The sequence below is a fragment of the Osmia lignaria genome, chromosome 3 (assembly GCF_051020975.1).
Source record: "Osmia lignaria lignaria isolate PbOS001 chromosome 3, iyOsmLign1, whole genome shotgun sequence".
NCBI classification, from domain to species: domain Eukaryota; kingdom Metazoa; phylum Arthropoda; class Insecta; order Hymenoptera; family Megachilidae; genus Osmia; species Osmia lignaria.
Window position 1 is genome coordinate 1,637,941 of NC_135034.1, and position 20,215 is coordinate 1,658,155.

Genomic DNA, 20,215 nt, shown 5'->3' on the forward strand with positions numbered 1-20,215 from the left:
TGTAATATACTGATCCCTGCCCACCGGTCAATGTACATTTAATAACAACATCGTTCATACTATATCCACATTAGGTATAATGTAATATAGTGATTACGTCCCACAGATCAATGTACCTACATTTAATAACAATATCCTTAGTACTATATCCACATTACACATAATGTAATATACTGATTCCTTCCCACAGATCAATGTACATTTAACAACAACATCATTCATACTATATCTACATTGGATATAATGTAATATACTGATCCCTTCCCACAGATCAATGTACCTACATTTAATAACAATATCCTTAGTACTATATCCACATTACACATAATGTAATATACTGATTCCTTCCCACAGAACAATGTACATTTAATAACACCATCATTCATACTATATCTACACGAGGTATAATGTAATATAGTGATTACATCCCACAGATCAATGTACATATAACAACAACATCATTCATACTATATCTACATTGGATATAATGTAATATACTGATCCCTTCCCACAGACCAAGGTGCCTACATTTAGTAACAATATCATTATTACTATATCTACATTAGATATAATGTAATATACTGATCCCTGCCCACCGGTTAATGTACATTTAATAACAACATCGTTCATACTATATCCACATTACACATAATGTAATATACTGATTCCTTCCCACAGATCAATGTACATTTAACAACAACATCATTCGTACTATATCTACATTGGATATAATGTAATATACTGATCCCTTCCCACAGATCAATGTACCTACATTTAATAACAATATCCTTAGTACTATATCCACATTACACATAATGTAATATACTGATTCCTTCCCACAGAACAATGTACATTTAATAACACCATCATTCATACTATATCTACACGAGGTATAATGTAATATAGTGATTACATCCCACAGATCAATGTACATATAACAACAACATCATTCATACTATATCTACATTGGATATAATGTAATATACTCACCCCTTCCCACAGATCAAGGTACCTACATTTAATAACAATATCATTATTACTACATCTACATTAGATATAAAGTAATATACTGATCCCTGCCCACAGTTCAATGTACCTATATTTAATAATAATATCATTAGTACTATATCCACATCATATATAATGTAATATACTGATTCCTTCCCACAGATCAATGTACATTAACAACAACATCATTCATGCTATAGCTAAATTGGATATAATGTAATATACTGATCCCTGCCCACCGGTCAATGTACATTTAATAACAACATCGTTCATACTATATCCACATTAGGTATAATGTAATATAGTGATTACGTCCCACAGATCAATGTACCTACATTTAATAACAATATCATTAGTACTACGTCCACATTACATATAATGTAGTATACTGATTCCTTCTCACAGATCAGTGTAGATTTAATAACAACATCCTTCATACTATATCAACACTAGGTATAATGTAATATACTGATCCCTTCCCACAGACCAAGGTGCCTACATTTAATAACAATATCATTAGTACTATATCCACATCATATATAATGTAATATACTGATTCCTTCCCACAGATCAACGTAGATTTAATAACAACATCATTCATACAATATCAACACTAGGTATAATGTAATATAGTGATTCCTCCCCACATATCAATGTACATTTTATAACAACATCATTCATACTATATCTACATTGGATATAATGTAATATACTGATCCCTTCCCATACGTCAATGTACATATAATAGTAAAATCGTTATTACTATATCTACATTAGGTATAATGTAATATACTGATCCCTGCTCACAGATCAATGTACCTATATTTAATAACAATATCCTTAGTACTATATCCACATTACACATAATGTAATATACTGATTCCTTCCCACAGATCAACGTACATTTAATATCGATATCATTATTACTATATCTACATTAGATAAAATGTAATATACTGATCCCTTCCCACAGATGAAGGTGCCTACATTTTGTAACAATATCATTATTACTATATCTTCATTAGATATAATGTAATATACTAATCCCTGCCCACAGATCAATGTATATTTAGTAGCGATATCATTATTACTATATCTACATTGGATATAATGTAATATACTGAACCCTCCCCACAGATCAATGTACCTATATTTAACAACAATATCATTAGTACTACATCATTAGTACTATTACATTGCATATAATGTAATATACTGATTCCTTGCCACAGATCAGTGTACGTTTAGTAACAACATCATTCATTACATATCTATATTGGGTACAATGTAATATAGTGATTATATCCCACAGATCAATGTACATGTAATATCGATATCATTATTACTATATCTACATTAGATATAATGTAATATACTGATCCCTGCCCAGGTTCAATGTAACTATACTCAATAACAATATCATTAGTACTATATCCACATCATATATAATGTAATATAGTGATTACATCCCACAGATCAATGTACATATAACAACAACATCATTCATACTATATCTACATTGGATATAATGTAATATACTTATCCCTTCCCACAGGTCAATGTACATATAATAGCATAATCGTTATTACTATATCTACATTAGGTATAATGTAATGTATTAACTACATCCTACACATCATTGTACATTTAATATCATCATTCATGCTATAGCTAAATTGGATATAATGTAATATACTGATTCTTTCCCACAGATCAATGTACATTTAATAACAACACTATTCATACTATATCTACACTAGGTATAATGTAACGTGGTGATTACATCCCACAGATCAATGTACATTTAATAATATCATTCATACTATAACTACATTGGATATAATGTAATATACTGATCCCTTCCCACAGATCAATGTACCTACATTTAATAACAATATCATTAGTACTACGTCCACATTACATATAATGTAGTATACTGATTCCTTCTCTCAGATCAGTGTAGATTTAATTACAACATCCTTCATACTATATCAACACTAGGTATAATGTAATATACTGATCCCTTCCCACAGACCAAGGTGCCTACATTTAGTAACAATATCCTTAGTACTATATCCACATTACACATAATGTAATATACTGATTCCTTCCCACAGATCAATGTACATTTAACAACAACATCATTCGTACTATATCTACACGAGGTATAATGTAATATAGTGATTACATCCCCCAGATCAATGTACATATAACAACAACATCATTCATACTATATCTACATTGGATATAATGTAATATACTGATCCCTTCCCAAAGGTCAATGTACATATAATAGCATAATCGTTATTACTATATCTACATTAGGTATAATGTAATGTATTAACTACATCCTACAGATCATTGTACATTTAATAACATCATTCATGCTATAGCTAAATTGGATATAATGTAATATACTGATCCTTTCCCACAGATCAAGGTAGCTACATTTAATAACATTATCATTAATACTATATCTACATGAGATATAATGTTATATACTAATCCCTGCCCACAGATCAATGTATATTTAATAGCGATATCATTATTACTATATCTACATTACATATAATGTTATATACTGATCCCTGTTCACAGTTCAATGTACCTATACTTAATAACAATATCATTAGTACTATATCCACATCATATATAATGTAATATACCGATTCCTTCCCACAGATCAACGTAGATTTAATAACAACATCATTCATACTATATCAACACTAGGTATAATGTAATATAGTGATTACATCCCACAGATCAAGGTACATTTAATAACAACATCATTCATACTATATCTACATTGGATATAATGTATTATACTGATCCCTTCCCACAGATCAAGGTGCCTACATTTAGTACCAATATCATTATTACTATATCTTCATTACATATAATGTAATATACTAATCCCTGCCCACAGATCAATGTATATTTAGTAGCGATATCATTATTACTATATCTACATTGGATATAATGTAATATACTGAACCCTCCCCACAGATCAATGTACCTACATTTAACAACAATATCATTAGTACTACGTCCACATTGCATATAATGTAATATACTGATTCCTTGCCACAGATCAGTGTACATTTAATAACAACATCATTCATTACATATCTATTTTGGGTACAATGTAATATAGTGATTACATCCCACAGATCAATGTACATGTAATATCGATATCATTATTACTATATCTACATTAGATATAATGTAATATACTGATCCCTTCCCACAGATCAATGTACATTTAGTAACACCATCATTCATACTATATCTACACTAGGTATAATGTAACATAGTGATTACAGCCCACAGATCAATGTACATTTAATAACAACATCATTCATACTATAACTACATTGGATATAATGTAATATACTGATCCCTCCCCACAGATCAATGTACATTTTATAACAACATCATTCATACTATATCTACATTGGATATAATGTAATCTACTGATCCCTTCCCATACGTCAATGTACATATAATAGCAAAATCGTTATTACTATATCTACATTAGGTATAATGTAATATACTGATCCCTGCTCACAGATCAATGTACCTATATTTAATAACAATATCCTTAGTACTATATCCGCATTACACATAATGTAATATACTGATTCCTTCCCACAGATCAATGTACATTTAATAACAACAGCATTCATACTATATCAACACTAGGTATAATGTAATATAGTGATTACATCCCACAGATCAAGGTACATTCAATATCGATATCATTATTACTATATCTACATTAGATAAAATGTAATATACTGATCCCTTCCCACAGATCAAGGTGCCTACATTTAGTAACAATATCATTATTACTATATCTACATTAGATATAATGTAATATACTGATCCCTGCCCACCGGTCAATGTACATTTAATAACAACATCGATCATACTATATCCACATTAGGTATAATGTAATATAGTGATTACGTCTCACAGATCAATGTACCTATATTTAATAACAATATCCTTAGTACTATATCCACATTACACATAATGTAATATACTGATTCCTTCCCACAGATCAATGTACATTTAACAACAACATCATTCATACTATATCTACAATGGATATAATGTAATATACTGATCCCTGCCCATAGTTCAATGTACCTATATTTAATAACTATATCATTAGTACTATATCCACATCACATATAATGTAATATACTGATCCCTTCCCACAGATCAATGTACATTTAGTAACACCATCATTCATACTATATCTACACTGGATATAATACAATATACGGATTCCTCCCCACAGATCAATGTACATTTTATAACATCATTCATACTATATCTACATTGGATATAATGTAATATACTGATCCCTTCCCATACGTCAATGTACATATAATAGCAAAATCGTTATTACTATATCTACATTAGGTATAATGTAATATACTGATCCCTGCTCACAGATCAATGTACCTATATTTAATAACAATATCCTTAGTACTATATCCACATTACACATAATGTAATATACTGATTCCTTCCCACAGATCAATGTACATTTAACAACAACATCATTCGTACTATATCTACATTGGATATAATGTAATATACTGATCCCTTCCCACAGATCAATGTACCTACATTTAATAACAATATCCTTAGTACTATATCCACATTACACATAATGTAATATACTGATTCCTTCCCACAGAACAATGTACATTTAATAACCCCATCATTCATACTATATCTACACGAGGTATAATGTAATATAGTGATTACATCCCCCAGATCAATGTACATATAACAACAACATCATTCATACTATATCTACATCGGATATAATGTAATATACTGATCCCTTCCCAAAGGTCAATGTACATATAATAGCATAATCGTTATTACTATATCTACATTAGGTATAATGTAATGTATTAACTACATCCTACAGATCATTGTACATTTAATAACATCATTCATGCTATAGCTAAATTGGATATAATGTAATATACTAATCCCTGCCCACAGAGCAATGTATATTTAATAGCGATATCATTATTACTATATCTACATTAGATATAATGTTATATACTGATCCCTGCCCACAGTTCAATGTACCTATACTTAATAACAATATCATTAGTACTATATCCACATCACATATAATGTAATATACTGATCCCTTCCCACAGATCAATGTACATTTAGTAACACCATCATTCATACTATATCTACACTGGATATAATACAATATACGGATTCCTCCCCACAGATCAATGTACATTTTATAACAACATCATTCATACTATATCTACATTGGATATAATGTAATATACTTATCCCTTCCCACAGGTCAATGTACATATAATAGCATAATCGTTATTACTATATCTACATTAGGTATAATGTAATGTATTAACTACATCCTACAGATCATTGTACATTTAATATCATCATTCATGCTATAGCTAAATTGGATATAATGTAATATACTGATTCCTTCCCACAGATCAATGTACATTTAATAACAACACTATTCATACTATATCTACACTAGGTATAATGTAACGTGGTGATTACATCCCACAGATCAATGTACATTTGATAATATCATTCATACTATAACTACATTGGATATAATGTAATATACTGATCCCTTCCCACAGATCAAGGTATCTACATTTAATAACAATATCATTATTACTATATCTGCACTAGATATAATGCAATATACGGATTCCTTCCCACAGATCAATGTACATTTAATAACAACATCATTCATACTATAACTACATTGGATATAATGTAATATACTGATCCCTTCCCACAGATCAATGTACCTACATTTAATAACAATATCATTAGTACTACGTCCACATTACATATAATGTAGTATACTGATTCCTTCTCTCAGATCAGTGTAGATTTAATAACAACATCCTTCATACTATATCAACACTAGGTATAATGTAATATACTGATCCCTTCCCACAGACCAAGGTGCCTACATTTAGTAACAATATCATTATTACTATATCTACATTAGATATAATGTAATATACTGATCCCTGCCCACCGGTCAATGTACATTTAATAACAACATCGTTCATACTATATCCACATTAGGTATAATGTAATATAGTGATTACGTCCCACAGATCAATGTACCTACATTTAACAACAATATCCTTAGTACTATATCCACATTACACATAATGTAATATACTGATTCCTTCCCACAGATCAATGTACCTTTTAACAAAAACATCATTCGTACTATATCTACATTGGATATAATGTAATATACTGATCCCTTCCCACAGATCAATGTACCTACATTTAATAACAATATCCTTAGTACTATATCCACATTACACATAATGTAATATACTGATTCCTTCCCACAGAACAATGTACATTTAATAATACCATCATTCATACTATATCTACACGAGGTATAGTGTAATATAGTGATTACATCCCACAGATCAATGTACATATAACAACAACATCATTCATACTATATCTACATTGGATATAATGTAATATACTCACCCCTTCCCACAGATCAAGGTACCTCCATTTAATAACAATATCATTATTACTACATCTACATTAGATATAAAGTAATATACTGATCCCTGCCCACAGTTCAATGTACCTATATTTAATAATAATATCATTAGTACTATATCCACATCATATATAATGTAATATACTGATTCCTTCCCACAGATCAATGTACATTAACAACAACATCATTCATGCTATAGCTAAATTGGATATAATGTAATATACTGATCCCTGCCCACCGGTCAATGTACATTTAATAGCAACATCGTTCATACTATATCCACATTAGGTATAATGTAACATAGTGATTACGTCCCACAGATCAATGTACCTACATTTAATAACAATATCCGTAGTACTATATCCACATTACACATAATGTAATATACTGATTCCTTCCCACAGATCAATGTACATTGAACAACAACATCATTCATACTATATCTACAATGGATATAATGTAATATACTGATCCCTTCCCACAGATCAATGTACCTACATTTAATAACAATATCCTTAGTACTGTATCCACATTACACATAATGTAATAACTGATTCCTTCCCACAGATCAATGTACATTTAATAACAACATTATTCATACTATATCTACACTAGGGATAATGTAACATAGTGATTACATCCCGCAGATCAATGTACACTTAATAACAACATCATTCATACTATAACTACATTGGATATAATGTAATATACTGATCCCTTCCCACAGATTAAGGTATCTACATTTAATAACAATATCATTATTACTATATCTACACTAGATATGATGCAATATACGGATTCCTTCCCACAGATCAATGTACATTTAATAACAACATCATTCATACTATATCTGCATTGGATATAATGTAATATACTGATCCCTTCCCACAGGTCAATGTACATACAATAGCAAAATCGTTATTACTATATCTACATTAGGTATAATGTAATGTATTTACTACATCCTACAGATCATTGTACATTTAATAACATCATTCATGCTATAGCTAAATTGGATATAATGTAATATACTCACCACTTCCCACAGATCAAGGTACCTACATTTAATAACAATATCATTATTACTACATCTACATTAGATATAAAGTAATATACTTATCCCTGCCCACAGTTCAATGTACCTATATTTAATAATAATATCATTAGTACTATATCCACATCATATATAATGTAATATACTGATTCCTTCCCACAGATCAATGTACATTAACAACAACATCATTCATGCTATAGCTAAATTGGATATAATGTAATATACTGATCCCTGCCCACAGATCAATGTACCTACATTTAATAACAATATCATTAGTACTACATCTACATTAGATATAATGTAATATACTGATCCCTGCCCACAGTTCAATGTAACTATATTTAATAACAATATCATTAGTACTATATCCACATCATATATAATGTAATATACTGATTCCTTCCCACAGATCAATGTACATTTAACAACCGCATCATTCATACTATGTCTACATTGGATATAATGTAATATACTGTTCCCTTCCCACAGATCAATGTACATATAATAACAATATCATTATTACTATAACTACACTAGATATAATGTAATATACTGATTCCTTCCCTCAGATCAATGTACATTTAATATCGATATCATTATTACTATTTCTACATTAGATATAATGTAATATACTGATCCCTTCCCACAGATCAATGTACCTACATTTAATAACAATACCATTAGTACTACGTCCACATTACATATAATGTAGTATACTGATTCCTTCTCTCAGATCAGTGTTGATTTAATAACAACATCCTTCATACTATATCAACACTAGGTATAATGTAATATACTGATCCCTTCCCAAAGACCAAGGTGCCTACATTTAGTAACAATATCATTATTACTATATCTACACTAGATATAATGCAATATACGGATTCCTTCCCACAGATCAATGTACATTTAATAACAACATCATTCATACTATATCTGCATTGGATATAATGTAATATACTGATCCCTTCCCACAGGTCAATGTACATACAATAGCAAAATCGTTATTACTATATCTACATTAGGTATAATGTAATGTATTTACTACCTCCTACAGATCATTGTACATTTAATAACATCATTCATGCTATAGCTAAATTGGATATAATGTAATATACTCACCCCTTCCCACAGATCAAGGTAGCTACATTTAATAACATTATCATTAATACTATATCTACATGAGATATAATGTTATATACTAATCCCTGCCCACAGATCAATGTATATTTAATAGCGATATCATTATTACTATATCTACATTAGATATAATGTTATATACTGATCCCTGCCCACAGTTCATGTACCTATACTTAATAACAATATCATTAGTACTATATCCACATCATATATAATGTAATATACCGATTCCTTCCCACAGATCAACGTAGATTTAATAACATCATTCATACTATATCAACACTAGGTATAATGTAATATAGTGATTACATCCCACAGATCAAGGTACATTTAATAACAACATCATTCATACTATATCTACATTGGATATAATGTATTATACTGGTCCCTTCCCACAGATCAAGGTGCCTACATTTAATAACAACATCATTCATACTATATCTTCATTGGATATAATGTAATATACTGATCCCTTCCCACAGGTCAATGTACATACAATAGCAAAATCGTTATTACTATATCTACATTAGGTATAATGTAATATACTGATCCCTGCCCACCGGTCAATGTACATTTAATAACAACATCGTTCATACTATATCCACATTAGGTATAATGTAATATAGTGATTACGTCCCACAGATCAATGTACCTACATTTAATAACATTATCATTAATACTATATCTACATGAGACATAATGATATATACTAATCCCTGCCCACAGATCAATGTATATTTAATAGCGATATCATTATTACTATATCTACATTAGATATAATGTTATATACTGATCCCTGCCCACAGTTCAATGTTCCTATACTTAATAACAATATCATTAGTACTATATCCACATCATATATAATGTAATATACTGATTCCTTACCACAGATCAACGTAGATTTAATAACAACATCATTCATACAATATCAACACCAGGTATAATGTAATATAGTGATTACATCCCACAGATCAAGGTACATTTTATAACAACATCGTTCATACTATATCTACGGTGGATATAATGTAATATACTGATCCCTTCCCACAGACCAAGGTGCCTACATTTAGTAACAATATCATTCATACTATATCAACACTAGGTATAATGTAATATAGTGATTACATCCCACAGATCAAGGTACATTTTATAACAACATCGTTCATACTATATCTACATTGGATATAATGTAATATAATGATCCCTTCCCACAGACCAAGGTGCCTACATTTAGTAACGATATCATTATTACTATAACTACATTAGATATAATGTTATATACTGATCCCTGCCCACAGTTCATTGTACCTATACTTAATAACAATATCATTAGTTGTATATCCACATCATATATAATGTAATATACTGATTCCTTCCCACGGATCAACGTAGATTTAATAACAACATCATTCATGCTATATCAACACTAGGTATAATGTAATATAGTGATTACATCCCACAGATCAAGGTGCCTACATTTTGTAACAATATCATTATTACTATATCTTCATTAGATATAATGTAATATACTAATCCCTGCCCACAGATCAATGTATATTTAGTAGCGATATCATTATTACTATATCTACATTGGATATAATGTAATATACTGAACCCTCCCCACAGATCAATGTACCTACATTTAACAACAATATCATTAGTACTACGTCCACATTGCATATAATGTAATATACTGATTCCTTGCCACAGATCAGTGTACATTTAATAACAACATCATTCATTACATATCTATATTGGGTACAATGTAATATAGTGATTACATCCCACAGATTGATGTACATGTAATATCGATATCATTATTACTATATCTACATTAGATATAATGTAATATACTGATCCCGGCCCATAGTTCAATGTACCTATATTTAATAACAATATCATTAGTACTATATCCACATCACATATAATGTAATATACTGATCCCTTCCCACAGATCAATGTACATTTAGTAACACCATCATTCATACTATATCTACACTAGGTATAATGTAACATAGTGATTACATCCCACAGATCAATGTACATTTAATAACAACATCATTCATAATATAACTACATTGGATATAATGTAATATACTGATCCCTTCCCACAGATCAATGTACATATAACAGCAACATCGTTAGTACTATATCTGCATTAGGTATAATGTAATCTAGTGACTACATCCCACAGATCATTGTACGTTTAATAACACCATCATTCATGCTATAGCTAAATTGGGTATAATGTAATATACTCACCCCTTCCCACAGATCAAGGTACCTACATTTAATAACAATATCATTATTACTACATCTACATTGGATATAAAGTAATATACTGAACCCTCCCCACAGATCAATGTACCTACATTTAACAACAATATCATTAGTACTACGTCCACATTGCATATAATGTAATATACTGATTCCTTGCCACAGATCAGTGTACATTTAATAACAACATCATTCATTACATATCTATATTGGGTACAATGTAATATAGTGATTACATCCCACAGATTGATGTACATGTAATATCGATATCATTATTACTATATCTACATTAGATATAATGTAATATACTGATCCCGGCCCATAGTTCAATGTACCTATATTTAATAACAATATCATTAGTACTATATCCACATCACATATAATGTAATATACTTATCCCTTCCCACAGATCAATGTACATTTAGTAACACCATCATTCATACTATATCTACACTAGGTATAATGTAACATAGTGATTACATCCCACAGATCAATGTACATTTAATAACAACATCATTCATAATATAACTACATTGGATATAATGTAATATACTGATCCCTTCCCACAGATCAATGTACATATAACAGCAACATCGTTAGTACTATATCTGCATTAGGTATAATGTAATCTAGTGACTACATCCCACAGATCATTGTACGTTTAATAACACCATCATTCATGCTATAGCTAAATTGGATATAATGTAATATACTCACCCCTTCCCACAGATCAAGGTACCTACATTTAATAACAATATCATTATTACCACATCTACATTGGATATAAAGTAATATACTGATCCCTGCCCACAGTTCAATGTACCTATATTTAATAATAATATCATTAGTACTATATCCACATCATATATAATGTAATATACTGATTCCTTCCCACAGATCAAGGTACATTTAATAACAACATCATTCATACTATATCTACATTGGATATAATGTATTATACTGGTCCCTTCCCACAGATCAAGGTGCCTACATTTAATAACAATATCATTCATACTATATCTTCATTGGATATAATGTAATATACTGATCCCTTCCCACAGGTCAATGTACATACAATAGCAAAATCGTTATTACTATATCTACATTAGGTATAATGTAATGTATTTACTACATCCTACAGATCATTGTACATTTAATAAGATCATTCATGCTATAGCTAAATTGGATATAATGTAATATACTCACCCCTTCCCACAGATCAAGGTACCTACATTTAATAACAATATCATTATTACTACATCTACATTAGATATAATGCAATATACGGATTCCTTCCCACAGATCAATGTACATTTAATAACAACATCATTCATACTATAACTACATTGGATATAATGTAATATACTGATCCCTCCCCACAGATCAATGTACATTTTATAACAACATCATTCATACTATATCTACATTGGATATAATGTAATATACTCACCCCTTCCCACAGATCAAGGTACCTACATTTAATAACAATATCATTATTACTACATCTACATGAGATATAATGCAATATACGGATTCCTTCCCACAGATCAATGTACATTTAATAACAACATCATTCATACTATAACTACATTGGATATAATGTAATATACTGATCCCTCCCCACAGATCAATGTACATTTTATAACAACATCATTCATACTATATCTACATTGGATATAATGTAATATACTGATCCCTTCCCATACGTCAATGTACATATAATAGCAAAATCGTTATTACTATATCCACATTAGGTATAATGTAATATAGTGATTACGTCCCACAGATCAATGTACCTACATTTAATAACATTATCATTAATACTATATCTACATGAGACATAATGATATATACTAATCCCTGCCCACAGATCAATGTATATTTAATAGCGATATCATTATTACTATATCTACATTAGATATAATGTTATATACTGATCCCTGCCCACAGTTCAATGTTCCTATACTTAATAACAATATCATTAGTACTATATCCACATCATATATAATGTAATATACTGATTCCTTCCCACAGATCAACGTAGATTTAATAACAACATCATTCATACAATATCAACACCAGGTATAATGTAATATAGTGATTACATCCCACAGATCAAGGTACATTTTATAACAACATCGTTCATACTATATCTACGGTGGATATAATGTAATATACTGATCCCTTCCCACAGACCAAGGTGCCTACATTTAGTAACAATATCACTCATACTATATCAACACTAGGTATAATGTAATATAGTGATTACATCCCACAGATCAAGGTACATTTTATAACAACATCGTTCATACTATATCTACATTGGATATAATGTAATATAATGATCCCTTCCCACAGACCAAGGTGCCTACATTTAGTAACGATATCATTATTACTATAACTACATTAGATATAATGTTATATACTGATCCCTGCCCACAGTTCATTGTACCTATACTTAATAACAATATCATTAGTTGTATATCCACATCATATATAATGTAATATACTGATTCCTTCCCACGGATCAACGTAGATTTAATAACAACATCATTCATACTATATCTACACTAGGTATAATGTAACATAGTGATTACATCCCACAGATCAATGTACATTTAATAACAACATCATTCATAATATAACTACATTGGATATAATGTAATATACTGATCCCTTCCCACAGATCAATGTACATATAACAGCAACATCGTTAGTACTATATCTGCATTAGGTATAATCTAATCTAGTGACTACATCCCACAGATCATTGTACGTTTAATAACACCATCATTCATGCTATAGCTAAATTGGGTATAATGTAATATACTCACCCCTTCCCACAGATCAAGGTACCTACATTTAATAACAATATCATTATTACTACATCTACATTGGATATAAAGTAATATACTGAACCCTCCCCACAGATCAATGTACCTACATTTAACAACAATATCATTAGTACTACGTCCACATTGCATATAATGTAATATACTGATTCCTTGCCACAGATCAGTGTACATTTAATAACAACATCATTCATTACATATCTATATTGGGTACAATGTAATATAGTGATTACATCCCACAGATTGATGTACATGTAATATCGATATCATTATTACTATATCTACATTAGATATAATGTAATATACTGATCCCGGCCCATAGTTCAATGTACCTATATTTAATAACAATATCATTAGTACTATATCCACATCACATATAATGTAATATACTTATCCCTTCCCACAGATCAATGTACATTTAGTAACACCATCATTCATACTATATCTACACTAGGTATAATGTAACATAGTGATTACATCCCACAGATCAATGTACATTTAATAACAACATCATTCATAATATAACTACATTGGATATAATGTAATATACTGATCCCTTCCCACAGATCAATGTACATATAACAGCAACATCGTTAGTACTATATCTGCATTAGGTATAATGTAATCTAGTGACTACATCCCACAGATCATTGTACGTTTAATAACACCATCATTCATACTATAGCTAAATTGGATATAATGTAATATACTCACCCCTTCCCACAGATCAAGGTACCTACATTTAATAACAATATCATTATTACTACATCTACATTGGATATAAAGTAATATACTGATCCCTGCCCACAGTTCAATGTACCTATATTTAATAATAATATCATTAGTACTATATCCACATCATATATAATGTAATATACTGATTCCTTCCCACAGATCAAGGTACATTTAATAACAACATCATTCATACTATATCTACATTGGATATAATGTATTATACTGGTCCCTTCCCACAGATCAAGGTGCCTACATTTAATAACAATATCATTCATACTATATCTTCATTGGATATAATGTAATATACTGATCCCTTCCCACAGGTCAATGTACATACAATAGCAAAATCGTTATTACTATATCTACATTAGGTATAATGTAATGTATTTACTACATCCTACAGATCATTGTACATTTAATAAGATCATTCATGCTATAGCTAAATTGGATATAATGTAATATACTCACCCCTTCCCACAGATCAAGGTACCTACATTTAATAACAATATCATTATTACTACATCTACATTAGATATAATGCAATATACGGATTCCTTCCCACAGATCAATGTACATTTAATAACAACATCATTCATACTATAACTACATTGGATATAATGTAATATACTGATCCCTCCCCACAGATCAATGTACATTTTATAACAACATCATTCATACTATATCTACATTGGATATAATGTAATATACTCACCCCTTCCCACAGATCAAGGTACCTACATTTAATAACAATATCATTATTACTACATCTACATGAGATATAATGCAATATACGGATTCCTTCCCACAGATCAATGTACATTTAATAACAACATCATTCATACTATAACTACATTGGATATAATGTAATATACTGATCCCTCCCCACAGATCAATGTACATTTTATAACAACATCATTCATACTATATCTACATTGGATATAATGTAATATACTGATCCCTTCCCATACGTCAATGTACATATAATAGCAAAATCGTTATTACTATATCCACATTAGGTATAATGTAATATAGTGATTACGTCCCACAGATCAATGTACCTACATTTAATAACATTATCATTAATACTATATCTACATGAGACATAATGATATATACTAATCCCTGCCCACAGATCAATGTATATTTAATAGCGATATCATTATTACTATATCTACATTAGATATAATGTTATATACTGATCCCTGCCCACAGTTCAATGTTCCTATACTTAATAACAATATCATTAGTACTATATCCACATCATATATAATGTAATATACTGATTCCTTCCCACAGATCAACGTAGATTTAATAACAACATCATTCATACAATATCAACACCAGGTATAATGTAATATAGTGATTACATCCCACAGATCAAGGTACATTTTATAACAACATCGTTCATACTATATCTACGGTGGATATAATGTAATATACTGATCCCTTCCCACAGACCAAGGTGCCTACATTTAGTAACAATATCACTCATACTATATCAACACTAGGTATAATGTAATATAGTGATTACATCCCACAGATCAAGGTACATTTTATAACAACATCGTTCATACTATATCTACATTGGATATAATGTAATATAATGATCCCTTCCCACAGACCAAGGTGCCTACATTTAGTAACGATATCATTATTACTATAACTACATTAGATATAATGTTATATACTGATCCCTGCCCACAGTTCATTGTACCTATACTTAATAACAATATCATTAGTTGTATATCCACATCATATATAATGTAATATACTGATTCCTTCCCACGGATCAACGTAGATTTAATAACAACATCATTCATACTATATCTACACTAGGTATAATGTAACATAGTGATTACATCCCACAGATCAATGTACATTTAATAACAACATCATTCATAATATAACTACATTGGATATAATGTAATATACTGATCCCTTCCCACAGATCAATGTACATATAACAGCAACATCGTTAGTACTATATCTGCATTAGGTATAATCTAATCTAGTGACTACATCCCACAGATCATTGTACGTTTAATAACACCATCATTCATGCTATAGCTAAATTGGGTATAATGTAATATACTCACCCCTTCCCACAGATCAAGGTACCTACATTTAATAACAATATCATTATTACTACATCTACATTGGATATAAAGTAATATACTGAACCCTCCCCACAGATCAATGTACCTACATTTAACAACAATATCATTAGTACTACGTCCACATTGCATATAATGTAATATACTGATTCCTTGCCACAGATCAGTGTACATTTAATAACAACATCATTCATTACATATCTATATTGGGTACAATGTAATATAGTGATTACATCCCACAGATTGATGTACATGTAATATCGATATCATTATTACTATATCTACATTAGATATAATGTAATATACTGATCCCGGCCCATAGTTCAATGTACCTATATTTAATAACAATATCATTAGTACTATATCCACATCACATATAATGTAATATACTTATCCCTTCCCACAGATCAATGTACATTTAGTAACACCATCATTCATACTATATCTACACTAGGTATAATGTAACATAGTGATTACATCCCACAGATCAATGTACATTTAATAACAACATCATTCATAATATAACTACATTGGATATAATGTAATATACTGATCCCTTCCCACAGATCAATGTACATATAACAGCAACATCGTTAGTACTATATCTGCATTAGGTATAATGTAATCTAGTGACTACATCCCACAGATCATTGTACGTTTAATAACACCATCATTCATGCTATAGCTAAATTGGATATAATGTAATATACTCACCCCTTCCCACAGATCAAGGTACCTACATTTAATAACAATATCATTATTACTACATCTACATTGGATATAAAGTAATATACTGATCCCTGCCCACAGTTCAATGTACCTATATTTAATAATAATATCATTAGTACTATATCCACATCATATATAATGTAATATACTGATTCCTTCCCACAGATCAAGGTACATTTAATAACAACATCATTCATACTATATCTACATTGGATATAATGTATTATACTGGTCCCTTCCCACAGATCAAGGTGCCTACATTTAATAACAACATCATTCATACTATATCTTCATTGGATATAATGTAATATACTGATCCCTTCCCACAGGTCAATGTACATACAATAGCAAAATCGTTATTACTATATCTACATTAGGTATAATGTAATGTATTTACTACATCCTACAGATCATTGTACATTTAATAAGATCATTCATGCTATAGCTAAATTGGATATAATGTAATATACTCACCCCTTCCCACAGATCAAGGTACCTACATTTAATAACAATATCATTATTACTACATCTACATTAGATATAATGCAATATACGGATTCCTTCCCACAGATCAATGTACATTTAATAACAACATCATTCATACTATAACTACATTGGATATAATGTAATATACTGATCCCTCCCCACAGATCAATGTACATTTTATAACAACATCATTCATACTATATCTACATTGGATATAATGTAATATACTGATCCCTTCCCATACGTCAATGTACATATAATAGCAAAATCGTTATTACTATATCTACATTAGGTATAATGTAATATACTGATCCCTGCCCACCGGTCAATGTACATTTAATAACAACATCGTTCATACTATATCCACATTAGGTATAATGTAATATAGTGATTACGTCCCACAGATCAATGTACCTACATTTAATAACATTATCATTAATACTATATCTACATGAGACATAATGATATATACTAATCCCTGCCCACAGATCAATGTATATTTAATAGCGATATCATTATTACTATATCTACATTAGATATAATGTTATATACTGATCCCTGCCCACAGTTCAATGTTCCTATACTTAATAACAATATCATTAGTACTATATCCACATCATATATAATGTAATATACTGATTCCTTCCCACAGATCAACGTAGATTTAATAACAACATCATTCATACAATATCAACACCAGGTATAATGTAATATAGTGATTACATCCCACAGATCAAGGTACATTTTATAACAACATCGTTCATACTATATCTACGGTGGATATAATGTAATATACTGATCCCTTCCCACAGACCAAGGTGCCTACATTTAGTAACAATATCATTCATACTATATCAACACTAGGTATAATGTAATATAGTGATTACATCCCACAGATCAAGGTACATTTTATAACAACATCGTTCATACTATATCTACATTGGATATAATGTAATATAATGATCCCTTCCCACAGACCAAGGTGCCTACATTTAGTAACGATATCATTATTACTATAACTACATTAGATATAATGTTATATACTGATCCCTGCCCACAGTTCATTGTACCTATACGTAATAACAATATCATTAGTTGTATATCCACATCATATATAATGTAATATACTGATTCCTTCCCACGGATCAACGTAGATTTAATAACAACATCATTCATGCTATATCAACACTAGGTATAATGTAATATAGTGATTACATCCCACAGATCAAGGTGCCTACATTTTGTA